At 38.6% G+C, this 14,198-nt stretch overlaps 1 protein-coding gene and 1 pseudogene across 4 annotated transcripts in view; one reads left to right on the top strand and one right to left on the bottom strand.

Annotated features, from left to right (window-relative positions):
- Positions 1-14,198, bottom strand: part of CACNA2D3 (calcium voltage-gated channel auxiliary subunit alpha2delta 3) — a 1,053,043-nt gene that overhangs the window by 707,055 nt on the left and 331,790 nt on the right. The gene's annotated exons all lie outside the window — the stretch shown is intronic.
- Positions 10,980-11,489, top strand: LOC126064359 (zinc finger CCHC-type and RNA-binding motif-containing protein 1-like; annotated as a pseudogene).

The following is a 14,198-nucleotide window of genomic DNA, read 5'->3' as shown; positions in this document are numbered from 1 at the left end:
AACCACCTGAAGCTAGAGAAGCATCATGGAACAGATTCTCTCTCAGGGCCTTCAGAAGAAACCAACCCTGCTGACACCTTGATTTTGAACTTCCAGCTTCCAGAACTGTGGGAGAATAAATCTGTTGTTTTAAACCATCCAGATAATGGCCATTTGTCACAGCAGCCCAAGGACACTACCACACAATCCCAAGGACCCCTCAGGCCCGCCCAGCAGGAGTGGGTATCACCTGCTCTGCCTGTTCTGCTTTTAGTCTCTTAAACATGAAGAAGATAGAAAAAAAGGCAGAGAAGGAAACAGACAAGAACACAGTGTGTCTGACTCACTGGGTCAGGCACCTTTGTTTGTTGTTGGCGCCCTGCCTGCTATCAGGCGTCATAGGGGAAATATTCTAAAAATCCTTTCCTTTGCAGGTAGATCCAAGGAGAGACAGACAGACAGCTAGATAAGCCAGCCAGCCATTCACCTGAGGAAAGATTTGTTTTCCACCAGGTAAGACACACCTGGGTTTTGGGGGCAGAACTGCTGCCAATTACCAGTTTTTCCGCACATTGCTAACAGTAAGGCTCACAGCTAACTACATAAGCATCTCTCCAAAGGTTCCTCTTGCTTCATCTGAGAGCCAAGCCCCCCCAGCATCCCCCTCCCCAGCCCAGGAAAGAGCATCATGCATATTATAAAGGGTGGATTCAGAAAACACTGGAACAATAGTATTGAACACTGCAGGACACAATCCCGTAGCCAAATGGAGCAAGAAAATAAAAACACTCATCTGACTTAACTGAATTCAGCCTGTACCACTGATAGTCTGTTTTCCAAATTCATACTGTTTTCCAAATTCATTACCTCTTCCCCACCAACACCAGATCAAAGAAAAACTTGGTAAATTAATATTTATAAACAAAGACTGATTCCTAGAAAGCATAACATTTAATCCCTGTTCATGGAATCCAAACCAGCTAATTTCTGATCCTAGGTCCACCACTTTCCCTCCCTGTGTGACTCTGGGTAACTTATGGAATTTCTCTGAGTGTTTCTTATATTATCCCCTGAAATGAGAGTAATAATAATACCTACCTCTCCAGGTTGGTGTGAGCATTAAATGCGATAGTTACAGCCCCCAAAATCCTACCTCACCTGAGAGTCTAAAATTGAAGGCATACCTTGTGATATGAGTCAAGATCTTCTGACTTCTTTCAAATAATAACCTGAGGCTAGAAGTGGGCCTGGCTTGGGATGTATCTGACATTTAAGGTCAAAATCAGCAATTGGGGTTGGAGCATATGGACCTGTAAGCCCGATATAGATGACTCCCGACCAAAGATAATTTTACAGCTTTGCTGTTTTTAACCTGATTGTTAATGTTGTCTTTGAAAGTTGAATGAATAAAGCCACCGACTTCAGACATCTGTATCCAGTAAGACATTTCTAAGAGCATGGTGTTGCTCCTGGAAATTTAAGTGGGATGGTAGGGCATGCTCCCAGGACTATCTGCACTACAGGTAAACGTCACTTTTAATTCAGAATGTCCCAGAGAAATTCAGTAAGCAAAGCCAGAAAGAAATGCAGAATGTAACAAATGGCTGGTATTTAATAATGAAGGCAGAATACTTAAAGCAATTAGGAGAGAGATTTTCTTTAAAGCCATTAATGAAATTGGATGAGGAATACATGTATAATATGTGTCCTGGCAGCAGTCTCTTATTTATGGTACTCTCCTGATATATAAAGGCACCTATTAAAGAAATAAACAAATAATCAAATCTGACAATCAGCTAGCCTAGCGCTTTGGTCCACAAGCCTGGCTGATGATCGTGTATGGACAGCAATTCAAGCCTGCATGTTACTCTGTATGCCTGTGTGGATAAGGGGTTCTCAGTAGCTGTCACACACACTCAGGAGGTTTGAGCTCAGCTCCTCGTGATGGACATGAAATGCCAATTCTGTGGCCCACCAAGGTCCTTGACAGGCTGGGGATGGCTCAGGTTCTGAGCCCAGACAGCACTCCTGCTACGGAACTGACCACCAGTTCTGCTGGCAGCATCAGCCTTTTTTCCTCTTTGGCAACTGATGCTTTTGACCCTCCTCCTAATGGGAATCTCAGAAACCCTAGTGGTGTAGTGGTTAAGTGCTTCAGCTGCTAACCAAGAGGTCAGCAGTTTGAATCCACCAGGAGCTCGTTGGAAACTCTAATAGGGTCGCTATGAGTCAGAATCAACTCAACAGCAAAGAGTTTTTTTTTTTTTTTTTTGGTTTAATGGGTATCCAACTCTTGAGATGACCCTTCATTTTCTTTTCTTTCAGTTGTTCAGTACTTCTTCAAATGTTTATTGAGTGCCAGCCATGTGCCTAAACCCTGGATTACAGTGCTGAAAACAGACAGGGTCTCTACCTCCCAGAGCTCACAGTCCACAAAGGAGGCAGAGACTAAATACCCGATTACCACTGTAATCAATTTCTTTGTATTTCAAGGGTACTGGTCAAAATAATGATCACATAAATTAAAATGGCTACCCCTAACTGGGGACATCCTCACCGTTGGATGCTGCTAAGAACTTCATAAACTTCAATTAGCCTGTGAAAGCCTCACACCCTCATACCCTAGGGCCTCTATAACAAAGTACCACAAGCTGGATGACATAAATGAATAGAAATGTATTCTCTCACAGTTCTGGAAGCTGGAAGTCTGCAAACAAGGTGTCAGCAGGGCCATGCTCTCTCTGAAGACTCTAGGGGAGGAATCCTTCCTTGTCTTTGCCTTCTAGTGGTCCCAGGTATTCCTTTGCTTGTGGAAGCATCACTCCAATCTCCGCGTCTATCTTCACGTGGCCATCTTCCCTTTGCACCTGTCTGTGTCTACACGGTGTTCTCCTCTCTGCATTTGTCTCTTCTCTTCTTATAAGGACACCATTAGCACTGGGTTAAGAGCCCACCCTGCTAACTACTTATGGCTGCAAAGACACCGTTTGCAAATAAGGTCACAGGCACAGGTACCAGGAGCGAGGACTTTTATATCTTTTGGGGGATACCATTCAACCCATAATAAAGGGTATCATCATCCTAATTATATAGATGAAGAAACTGAGACTTCGAGTGGCTAAGAAATTTGCTCTGGTCTCATCGTTAGTAAAAACAAACAAACAAACAAGCCAGGATTCAAATCCGTGTCTTTTCTGTCTTTAGAAGACATACTTTCAACAGTTGCTATCTACCTCATTCGGAAGGGTAACCAGCAAATACAGGCATACATAATAAACCCTCTTTTATGACCTTATAATCAAAGTGGCATTTTAACCAGATAAACGCTACGTGTGGCCCATCGCTCTTCTTGACCTGGGCTTCAGAAAAGATTGCTGTGAAGCTATAACTGCCCCCTCCTCTCCTCCTTGCCTTCGTTTCCATCAAAGTAACCTCTGCATTGCAGCCAATCTCATGTAGAATGAGATGACAAAAGGCTTTAAAATCTAGAAAGAAATTTTTTCATAGTAATTTTATGTTCTCAGCCACCTGAAACCTTTCAGGAAGAAGGATAAATGATGAATACATTTATATGCACAGCATAATCACCTCCAAAGAAGCCACAGCAAAGGTTTAATTTGGCTCTGAATTTCATTAACTCTGCAGCACACTGAGGCTTAGCGTAAAACAAGTCATTTCAGCTCCAAAGTTAAGCTCTCAAAATTATTATTATTATTTTTTTTAAAAAACAGCCTTTCTTTTATTACTCTTAAGACCCCTTTTCAAATCTAAAATGATAAGCTTTTATTTACAGGTATCTGGAAATGGTCCAGGTAAGCAATCTTTCATTAAAATTTCTCTGTTTTAAAGTAAAAAAAAAAAAAATTTAAGAAACCAAACCTCTTGCTGTTGAGTCGATTTTGGCTCATGGTGACCCATGTGTCACAGAGCTGAACTGCTCCATGGGATTTTCCTGGCTGCAATCTTTATGAAAGCATATTGCCAGGTTTTTCTTTGGTGGCACCGCTGGATGGGTTCCAATCGCCAACTTTAGGTTAGTTAAAAAAAAAAAAAAAAAAAAAACCCGTTGCCATCCAGTCAATTCCAACTCATAGCGACCGTATGGGACAGGGTAGACCTATCCCATAGGGTTTCCCAGGAGCGGCTGGCAGATTCAAACTCCCAACCTTTTGGTTAGCAGCTGAGCTCGTTAGGTTAGTGGTGGAGTGCAAACCATCTGCGCCATCCAGGGACCTCAGTTTTAAAGTCTATAAGCATTGCAGAGGAAAAACGAATACAGAAGGGATTTTATGTTTATAGATTGTGTCCTTAGGACAATGCTCTATCTGTAGAAGTCAGATTTCCCAGTAGAATGAGGACACCCTGTGGGAAAGTGGTTCTATCCTTTGCATGTAAAAATTCACAACCTGACAGACTAGACAGCTCTAGAGCAGAAAGCAAAAGCAAGCCAGTTCTACCCTCTCCTTCATGTGAGGCGAGATGAAGTCTGACAGGGCTCACGGCTTACCCGAGGTCACACAGGTCATCATCAAAACTTCAGGGCCTCTGGCTACTAATGCAATACTCCTAGGAACAAAACCAATCAGGCAGCTAACAACGGTAATAACAACAACTACCTACAAAGGAAAGACTGTTTTTTGTTGTGTGTGTGTGTGTGTTTTACTATGGACAAGTGAAATCTCAGACCTAGGACTTTCTGTGAAGGGCTGGCTCCCATGTCTTGTAAAGGTGTTCTGTTGTTGTGTGTGGTCAAGTCAGCTGCAACTCATAGCAATCCTATATGGTAAAGGAGAACCGCCTACTTTCCTAGGCTGTAATCTTTACGATCTGTATAGGACAGAGTAGAACTGCCCCATAGAGTTTCCAAGGAGCGCCTTACAGATTTGAACTGCCAACCCTTTGGTTAGCAGTCGTAGCACTTAGCTACTACGCCACCAGGGTTTCCATTACCAGGGCTCCTTAAATATGTTCTAAGGAGATGATGATGCTAGAAGTTTGAAAACAAACCTTCAGACAGGAGGACCTCAGGGTACACACTCAGCCTTAAAGGAACCTTTTGTCTCCCTCCAAGTTCCTCCCAATATTTTTAGAGGCTGCCACTGCCACATACATACTTGCGATGGTTAAGTTTTATATGCCAACTTGGCTAGGCTAGAGTGTCCAGTTATTCAAGTAAACACTAATCCAAGTGTTGGTATAGAGGCATTCTGTAGATGTGGTTAACATATAAAATCACTTGATTTTAAGCAAAGGAGGTTATTCTTGATAATCGGGATAGGCCTCATCTAATCAGCTGAAAGGCCTTAAAAGCAAAATGGAGGTTTCTCTGAAAAAGAAGAAATTCCACCTGTGGACTGCCCAAGAGTTTCCAGGCAGCCGGGCTGGCCCCACAAATTTCAGACTGCCAGCCCCCATAACTGCATAAGCCAATTCCTTAAAATAAATTTACAGATATAGATGTAGACATTTTCCCCTACTCCTTCTGTTTCTCTCAGAGAACCCTGGCTGATACAACATTGCCTCTGCAGCTCTGATTAGGGGGACTGGAAATCTGGTGGGAACCATTCGGAAAGCAGACATTTGAGTTGTTACCCTTTTTTTTTTTTTTCTAATTTTTAAAATGCTTTTCTCTATAAAAACATATATGTTTAATAAAATAACTTGATAAATATTTGTTTCATATAAAATGCATAAATATAGCTGATGAATCATATTATTTAATTAGTATATTTATATATTTATAAGTGCACATTAAGTAGGAGAGAATATATCATTTAGATGAGGCGAATTATCAAATTCATTACAAGTACAGTAAGTTCATGGGTTACAAACGTCCCATTTATGGAAAACTCATACTTGCCCTTTGTTGTTTTTGTTAGGTGCTACTGAGTCAATTCCAACTCGTAGGGATCCTATGCACAAGAGAATGAAACACTGCCCAGTCCTGCCCAGCCATCTCCACTCGCCCTTTAATGTCATGTAAGTTTGCCCTCACTTTAAAAGGCTGAACCAGCTCCTACTCGCAACAAATTCTTCATCACCTTCACCTTCACTTGCTGCACATTTAAATTTTAATCATTTTAAATCATTTAAATTCAAACATTTAAATCGCTGAAAAGGCCTCAAGCCTTTTCTTGCACTAACCCAAAACCCGCTGCCATCAGGTCAATTCTGACTCATAGTGACCCTACAGGACAGAGTACAACTAGCTGCCCCAGACAGCTGCAAGGCTATAAATCTTTAGGGAAACAGACTGCCACACCTTTCTCTTGCGAAGTGGCTGGTAGGTTTGCCCACCTTCTGGTTAGCAGCCAAGCGGTTTAAGCGTTGCATCACCAGAGTTCCTTCTTACACTAAAATAAGGCTGGTAAGAACCCTATGCACCTGTTCCGACTTACCCACAATTTTAACTTAAAGACACACTTAGGAACGATCTGGTAACCTGGGAACTGCCTGTAACAGCAAAAGTCAACTGTTTCATTAAAAGGCTGCCAATAAGAGGGATATTCACTAATTACACAGTAGATAAGAACTACTTTAGGTGAAGGGAAAGACAACACACAATACAGGAGAAGTCAGCACAACTGGACTAAACCAAAAGCAAAGAAGTTTCCTGAATAAACTGAATGCTTCAAAGGCCAACGTAGCAGAGGTCAGGGTTTGGGGACCATGGTTTCAGGGAACATCTAAGTCCATTGGAATAATAAAGTCTATTAGCAAAACATTCTGCATCCCACTTTGGAGAGTGGCTTCTGGCATCTTAAACACTAGCAAGCGGCCATCTTAAGATGCATCAATTGGTCTCAACCCACCTGGACCAGAGGAGAAAGAAGAACACCATGGACACAAGGTAATCATGAGCCCAAGAAACTGAAAGGGCCACATAAACAGAGACTACATCATCCTGAGACCAGAAGAACTAGATGGTGCCTGGCTACAACTGATGACTGCCCTGACAGGGAACACAACAGAGAACCCCTGAGGGAGCAGGAGAGCAGTGGGATGCAGACTCCAAATTCTCGTAAAAAGACCAGATTTAATGGTCTGACTGACACTAGAAGGACCCCGGTGGTCATGGCCCCCAGACTTTCTGTTGGCCCAAGACAGGGACTATTCCCAAAGCCAACTCTTCAGACAGGGATTCAACTGGACAATGGGATAGAAAAAGATACTGGTGAAGAATGAGCTCCTTGGGTTTCCACTAATTCTAACAAATAGTTGCAGAAATGTCAGGTGCCTGCTCTCATGGAGCTTGTATTTTACAGGGGGAGAGAGAAAAACAAATTCCACTGGTATACTCAAAGAACTGAAGGAAGCGGTACAGGAGCAGAGAGACAAAAAGGAAAGAGCGGGAGGTACGAAGTTCCTAATTGCTGCATAATCTTGGCAGGCTATGCAGAAATTTCCAAAGTACCTGGGGGAGTTTAGATTTTATTCTAAGCATCAGTGAAACAGGAGGGTAAGAAAAGAAGTAACCCGACCATATTTGTATTATAAAAGATCACACTGGCTACTATATAGAAAACAGATACAACTGACAAATGAGGGAGTTTCTCCTTTATACAATGTGTCTAGTAATACCAGCAAAGCAATATAAACCATTACATCTTGTTAAGAGGGTTTTTTTTTTTTTTAAATTTTATATGTTTCTGGGTCAAAATTTACCATTATAAGGAATTTATTTTCCAAGTATTTGACAGACCTTTTAAATAACCCGTGAGTTCACCTTAATTTTTTTTTTCCTTTATAAAGGCTTGTACAGTGCAAAGTAAAGTCAATGTTACAACCTGTGGTCCCAAGAGGCAACCTAGTTTACTAATCTGTGGAGGCAGAGAGACCTAGGTGTGAATTCTGGCTCAGCCACCTACTGTTATGAGACCTTTGGCCCGTCACTTGGCCTCTCAATCTTCAGACTCTCCATATGTAAAGCAGAGATAACAAAAGTAGGATTGTGAAAAGAAGGGTAATGCTGTGAAGCACTTAAGCCACCGCTTGAGCTTAATACAGTTCCAATAATGGTGTCTACGACTCTACTCATTGTTACTATAATCTATTATTAACAAGCAAAGAGAAAGGTCCTAAAATTATTGGCAGTGAAAGAATTTCTAATTTGAAGAAATTAGGATTACCATCCCAAAGGTATGTGTTTGGACTGTGCATATTACAAAAACCTATGCTATAAGCTAACCTGAAAGTAGAGAGAGAATTAATTCATGTATGTACGTATCAGGTGCTTTATTAACAGGTTTAAATGGGGCTGGAAATTTTCCACTGCGCTCTCTGCTTTCTGGTTACCACCAGATTCAAGTTTTACTTTAAAAATTGAATAGCAGTTGGCAGATCCCTAGACCACAAGATCCTTGGTGAAAAATCAACAACCTAAAGGCATTACTACTGCTGCCAAAGAATTTACTGGAGAAAAACCCTGAAGTAATTTCTGGGGTCTGCCAATGACCTCCATAGCCAGCCATCTTAAAGACAGACACTAAGGTTTTCTGGAAATGTACTGCAAGACTATGAATATTTTGATTAACGGAACCACTAAGTGTTTATTTAACTTGATTGTAGATATGCCAAGAAGGCCCTGGTGTCCCAAAATGTCCCCTTTGCAACTGGCTGATGTCTGAAGCTCCACAATCACACTGTGTATGTGGAAACAAGAATCTTGAACTTTAAAAGTATTTGTCAGTTTGAATGTTTAATAAAGTTTGAATGGTGATGTTTGTGTTTAAAATGTATTATTTGAAACAAATGTGTTTATAGAATATATTATTTAAAACAAATGTGTTTAAAACAAATATTTATTTAAAGTAAATATTTCCAAGATTTGCGAAACTCCAATTGAGAAAGCCCTACCATTAAAGGAATCACAAAAGAACCAATGACTTTGATAGGAGAAAAAATGCTTTCTAAAAAAGCAACGATTCAGACATCTCTAACCCTAAAAGAAAAATTTTAAATTTTTATTTTTTTAACCCTACTACCCGCAAATTAAAGTATACATGGTCATGATAGAAAAAAGAATGCTGTAGCAAGAAAAAGTAGGACAATGGAGAAAGTGCCCAGAGGTTTTACCCAGTTGTTCATTATTGATGCAATTAGACAGAAGGAGCCAGAGTTTCTAAACACACAAGTAGCAAAAAAAAAAAAAGAAAAGAAGGGGGGGGCTTTAACATGGAAATGTGGTGCAAATAAAGGATAACTTTGGAAGGAATAAATAATGTCTTTTTTTTTCCATCTGAGCTATAAATGACTTAAAATAAAACCAAATCAAATTTTTCTCAATTATTGTTGTTTTAAAATTGCACATTTTATCTTTAAATGTGTTAATACTTTCATCTGGATTAAGAACAGGGGAAGTTACTAGTAAAATTAAAAATTATAATTGTTAAAAAATAATGTATTTCAAGATTCTATAACAAAAATGCATTTTGATCTTCCTTTTGGCTGGGAGATAGCTTTGTGTGGTTCTTTTGTAACAAAGGAGTCAATTTTGTATTCACTGCTTATATAATGTTCTAACAAAAGATGAAATGATTGGCAGCTTCCCTGCTATGTGTACCATTCTCTCCTTTTCATCTTATTAATAACTGTTTTCTAATACCAATGATCATTTAAGAAAATTCATATGCACTTTCATTCATAAAAACCTATATATTTGTAAGACAGATGGCATATGTTTATCAACAGCAAATTTCATTGATTCTGTGGTAAGCATTTCTTTACATCTTAACATGTCTAAAATCAGTAGGTCTCTTACATTTAATAATATGTAATACTTCAACTGGTTGTATTCTTTCATCTTAGTATTGTACTAAATAATGGTGCAACTACAATCTATGGCATCTTAGATTTATTAATTTGGTGTTTCTCAAACACCTACTGTATGACTAGAATTATACTAAGTTACATTGGGAAAATTCATGAAAATCAATCAAACACATAACACAATATCCAGCATATAACCAAAAATTACTAGACATGTGAAGAAGCAAAAGAAGCAGTGCGTGTGTGTGTGTGTGTGTGTATCCTCAGAAGGAAAAAGTAACCAACAGAAACAGAAATGACCATATGTTGGAATTAGCAGAGAAGGAATTTAAAACAGCTATTACTGATATGTTCAAGGACTTAAAAGAAAACATGAACATAATTACTACATAGATTGGGACTCAGGAATCTCAGCAGAGAAATTAAAACTATAAAAAAAAACTAATAAAAATTTTAGAACTTTGAAGTACAATATATAAAATGAAATATTCTCTGGATGAATTTTATGGTAAATTGAAGGCCAAAAAAGACAGTGAACCTGAAAACAGATTAATAGAAAATAGATTGGAAACAAACAAACAAAAAAAGAGCCACAGTTACCTGTTGGAAAATATTAAGTTTTCTAACATATATGTTATTTAAATCCCAGAAGTACAGAATAAATAGAGCAGGGCAGGTAAAATAATTGAAGAAATAATTGTTAAAAATTTTCCAAATATGGTGAGAATATTCAAGGATACAGCAAAATGCCATCGGAATAAATACAAAGAAAATCACATCAAGCAACATCCTTAGTTTATCACAGTGTAAAGATGGGGAAAAAATCACAAAAGCAGTCAAGGAAAAATGGCCCATTGTATACAGAGGAACAAAGATACAAATGATAGCTGACATATCAGAAACATTAAAGGTCAGAAAATGGAATTACATCCTTAAAGTGTTAAGAGAAAAAATAAACTATCAACTCAAAATTCTATTTCCAACAAAGTATCCTTCAAAAATGAGTATGAGATCCACTTCCAGGGCCAGGACCCTTACTGCATCTGAGGCACATCTAACAAGAATCAGGAAGAGGCAGGCTTTCTGCTACCTTCTTGCCTCAGGTGCCTGAACCCTTCTAGTACTCAGGATGCCAAAGACACTGCATGGGGTAAGGAATAATCAGGGTTGAGCCCCAGCTGAGCTGAGGGCTCATGCTCTGCTGGTCTTCCAGGCCTGCCCCAGGTGAAAAAATGAGCGATAGCCTGACTTCAAGTAAAAGTACAGCGTATGTATCCAACTTGCTCCTTTCTCTGACAAATAATGAGTTAACACTGGATATTTTCCAACTATGATAAAGTTGTAAAGGTCACTATAATTAAAGACACCAGGAAGAGTAAAAAAAAAAAAAAATTCTTTTTTAAAATATAAAGGATCTACACAAAACTGTTGCAGGGCAAAAAAAAACAAACACCAAAATGGACATTTCATTCAGGCCTGCCTTAAAAAATACTTGGAAAGTATGAACCTCCAAAGAAGAAAGAGGAGAAAAAAAAAAAAAAAGAAGGAGAGGAAAAGGAAGAGGAAGAACAATAAGATTACTGAACCAGAAGAAATTGTGAGAGTAGAAGAATACCAAAACTGAAAAAGAACAAAAAAAATTGGAACCCCAGCTCAGGGGATCCCTCAACATCGGACAGTTCAGATACCCAAGGATAAAGAAAAGCACATATCTCAGTAATGAAGAGGAACTTAGTGACTAAAATTAGTATTTATTATGTAAATATCATTAAAAAAATAATATTTAAAAAAAATCTTGGAGTACAAAGTTCACTTGGGGACTGAAGATTACTTTTAGAACTTTGAGCATAATGAACACTTGCTAACAAATATTTCTGTACTATGAAATAGTTTATAGGAAATTGAAAAGTAATTTTAAAGTACCATGTTTCTATCTTAGCAGAGTAATAAAAATCAAGATTTGTTAATAACCATTAATACTGAAAGCAACTAATTTTAATAAGAACAAGAAAACTTAATACCATCATCCCAAGAAATAAGGTAGATATAAAAAGATTGCTTTGAGATGTTAATTAAAAAACACCCACTCATTATAAAAGGTTTATCCATGTCTGATTAATGTGAGCTCTTTCGAAACAAATTTAATCTTTAAAATAAAACCTTCAGATAAATTGTGAAAAATCTGAATGATTTATTGTCTTTAATTGTTACTAAAATTTTCAAGAGAATGAAGGTGAAATAATATTTTTTTTGATAAACAAGAGCTGAGAGAATGTATTGCTACCAGATCTGCAACGCAAGATATGCCAAAGGAAGTTTTTCAGGCTGAAGAGAAATGATTTTCAGATAGAAACTAAAGTCTACATGAAGGAATAAAGATTGCCAGAATTGATAAATAAGTGGTAAATATTTAAGACTATCTTTTTTTCTTATCTTAACTTCTTTTGGAACATAACAGAAATAACATTTTATTATGGGGTTCGTTACATATATAGAAATAAAACATATGACAAGAATACCAAAAAGGATGGTGGTCAAGGAGTTATACTGTTATAAAGTTCTAATATTTTAGCTGAAGTTGTACTTCACATACTAAATTAACTCTAAGCTTACTGTATACTTAAGTTAAGGACACCTGTTGTAATCTCTTTGGAAACCCTAGTGGCATAGTGGTTAAGAGCTACGGCTGCTAACCAAAAGGTCAGCAGTTCGAATCCACCAGGAGCTCCTTGGAAACTCTATGGGGCAGTTCTACTCTGTCCTACAGGGTCACTATGAGTCAGAATTGACTCAACAGCAACAGGTTTGGTTGTTTGTTTTTAAATCGTAATCTATAAAGCAACCACAATTTTTTTTTTTTGTAATTTAAAAGAGGAAGATTAAAAGCAAATAGAGATATTAAACAGTACACTAAAACATGTTTGATTAACCCAAAAGAAGGTAGGAAAGGAAGAAGAAAGGAACAAAACACAAGAGAAAGCAAATCAGAAGACTTATCTTCAATTAATAATTACATAAAATGCAAATAAACCATCCAACAAAAAGGTAAAGACTGTCAGACTGCAAGAACGAACTATACGTTACCAGACCAGAGTTTCTATTTAAATGTAAAGACACAGATTAAAAGTATAGAAAAAGATATACCATGTTAAAAGTTGGTGTAGCTACATAACCAGGAGTATTAACAATGTTAAAGATTATTTTTTAATGATAAATGGTTCAATTCATTACAATGACAAAACAATCCTAAATGTGTAACAATAAGAGAGCTTCAGAATACATGAACCAAAAACTATCACAACTACAGAAAGAAAGAGACAAATCCGCAATCATATTTGCAGACTTTAATACCACAGGGTCTAAAAGCAGGCTTTCGCAACACAAGTCAGACAATATTTTGAACGGAATGCTAATGAAAACAGAACATATCAGAACAGGGGAGGGGGACTGCAGTGAAAGCACTACCCCGTTGCCATCGAGTCGATTCCAACTCATAGCGACCCTATAGGACAGAGTAGAACTGCCCCCGACAGAGTTTCCAAGTAGCGCCTGGTGGATTTGAACTGCTGACCTTTTGGTTAGCAGCCATAGCACTTAACCACTACGCCCCCAAACCAAAACAAACAAATAAACAAACCTTTGCCATCGAGTTGATTCCAACTCATAGCAATCTTATAGGACAGAGTAGAACTGCCCCATAGGGTATCCAAGGAACACCTAGTGGATTTAAACTGCGGACCTTTTGGTAAATGGCCATAGCTCTTAACCACTACAATACCAGGGTTTCTACCATGCCACCAGGGTAGTAAAATTGATAGTACCTGTTGCCATCAAGTCAATTTTGTCTCATAGCAACCCTATAGGACAGAGTCGAACTGCCCCATAGAGTTTCCAAGGAGTAGCTGGTGAATTCAAACTGCTGACCATTTGGTTAGCAGCTGAGCTCTTAATCACTGCGCCACCAGAGCTCCACTAAAACCACTGATAACCAAACCTACTGCTGTTGAGTTGATTCTGACTCATAACATCCTATAAGACAGAGCAGAACTGCCCAATAGGGTATTCAAGGCCATACATCTTTCTCCCAAGCAGCAGCTGGTGGGTGCAGACTGCTGACCCTTCTTTCAACTGGCAGCCCAGCACTTTAACCACTGCGTCACCAGGGCTCCAAAAATTGATAGTAGCCAGTGCTTATATTAAAAAAGGAGGAAGTCACACAACAATGTGGATGAATCTCAGAAATCTTGTTGAGCAAAAGGAGCCAGACTCCAAACAGCACATACTACACGATTCCATTTAAACAAAGCTTAAAAATACGCAAAACTAATCTATGATGCTACGAATTGGAGCAGTGGTATCCTGTGGAGGGCGGAAGAACTCTGAATGCAAAGGGGACAGGAGGGAACTCTCCTTATCAAGTAAAGCTTATCAAGTTTTAAGATCTGTGTACT

Source organism: Elephas maximus, chromosome 20, assembly GCF_024166365.1.
Source record: "Elephas maximus indicus isolate mEleMax1 chromosome 20, mEleMax1 primary haplotype, whole genome shotgun sequence".
Lineage (NCBI taxonomy): Eukaryota > Metazoa > Chordata > Mammalia > Proboscidea > Elephantidae > Elephas > Elephas maximus.
The sequence above is the reverse complement of the archived record's forward strand: the minus strand, read 5'-3'. Positions and strand labels throughout refer to the sequence as shown.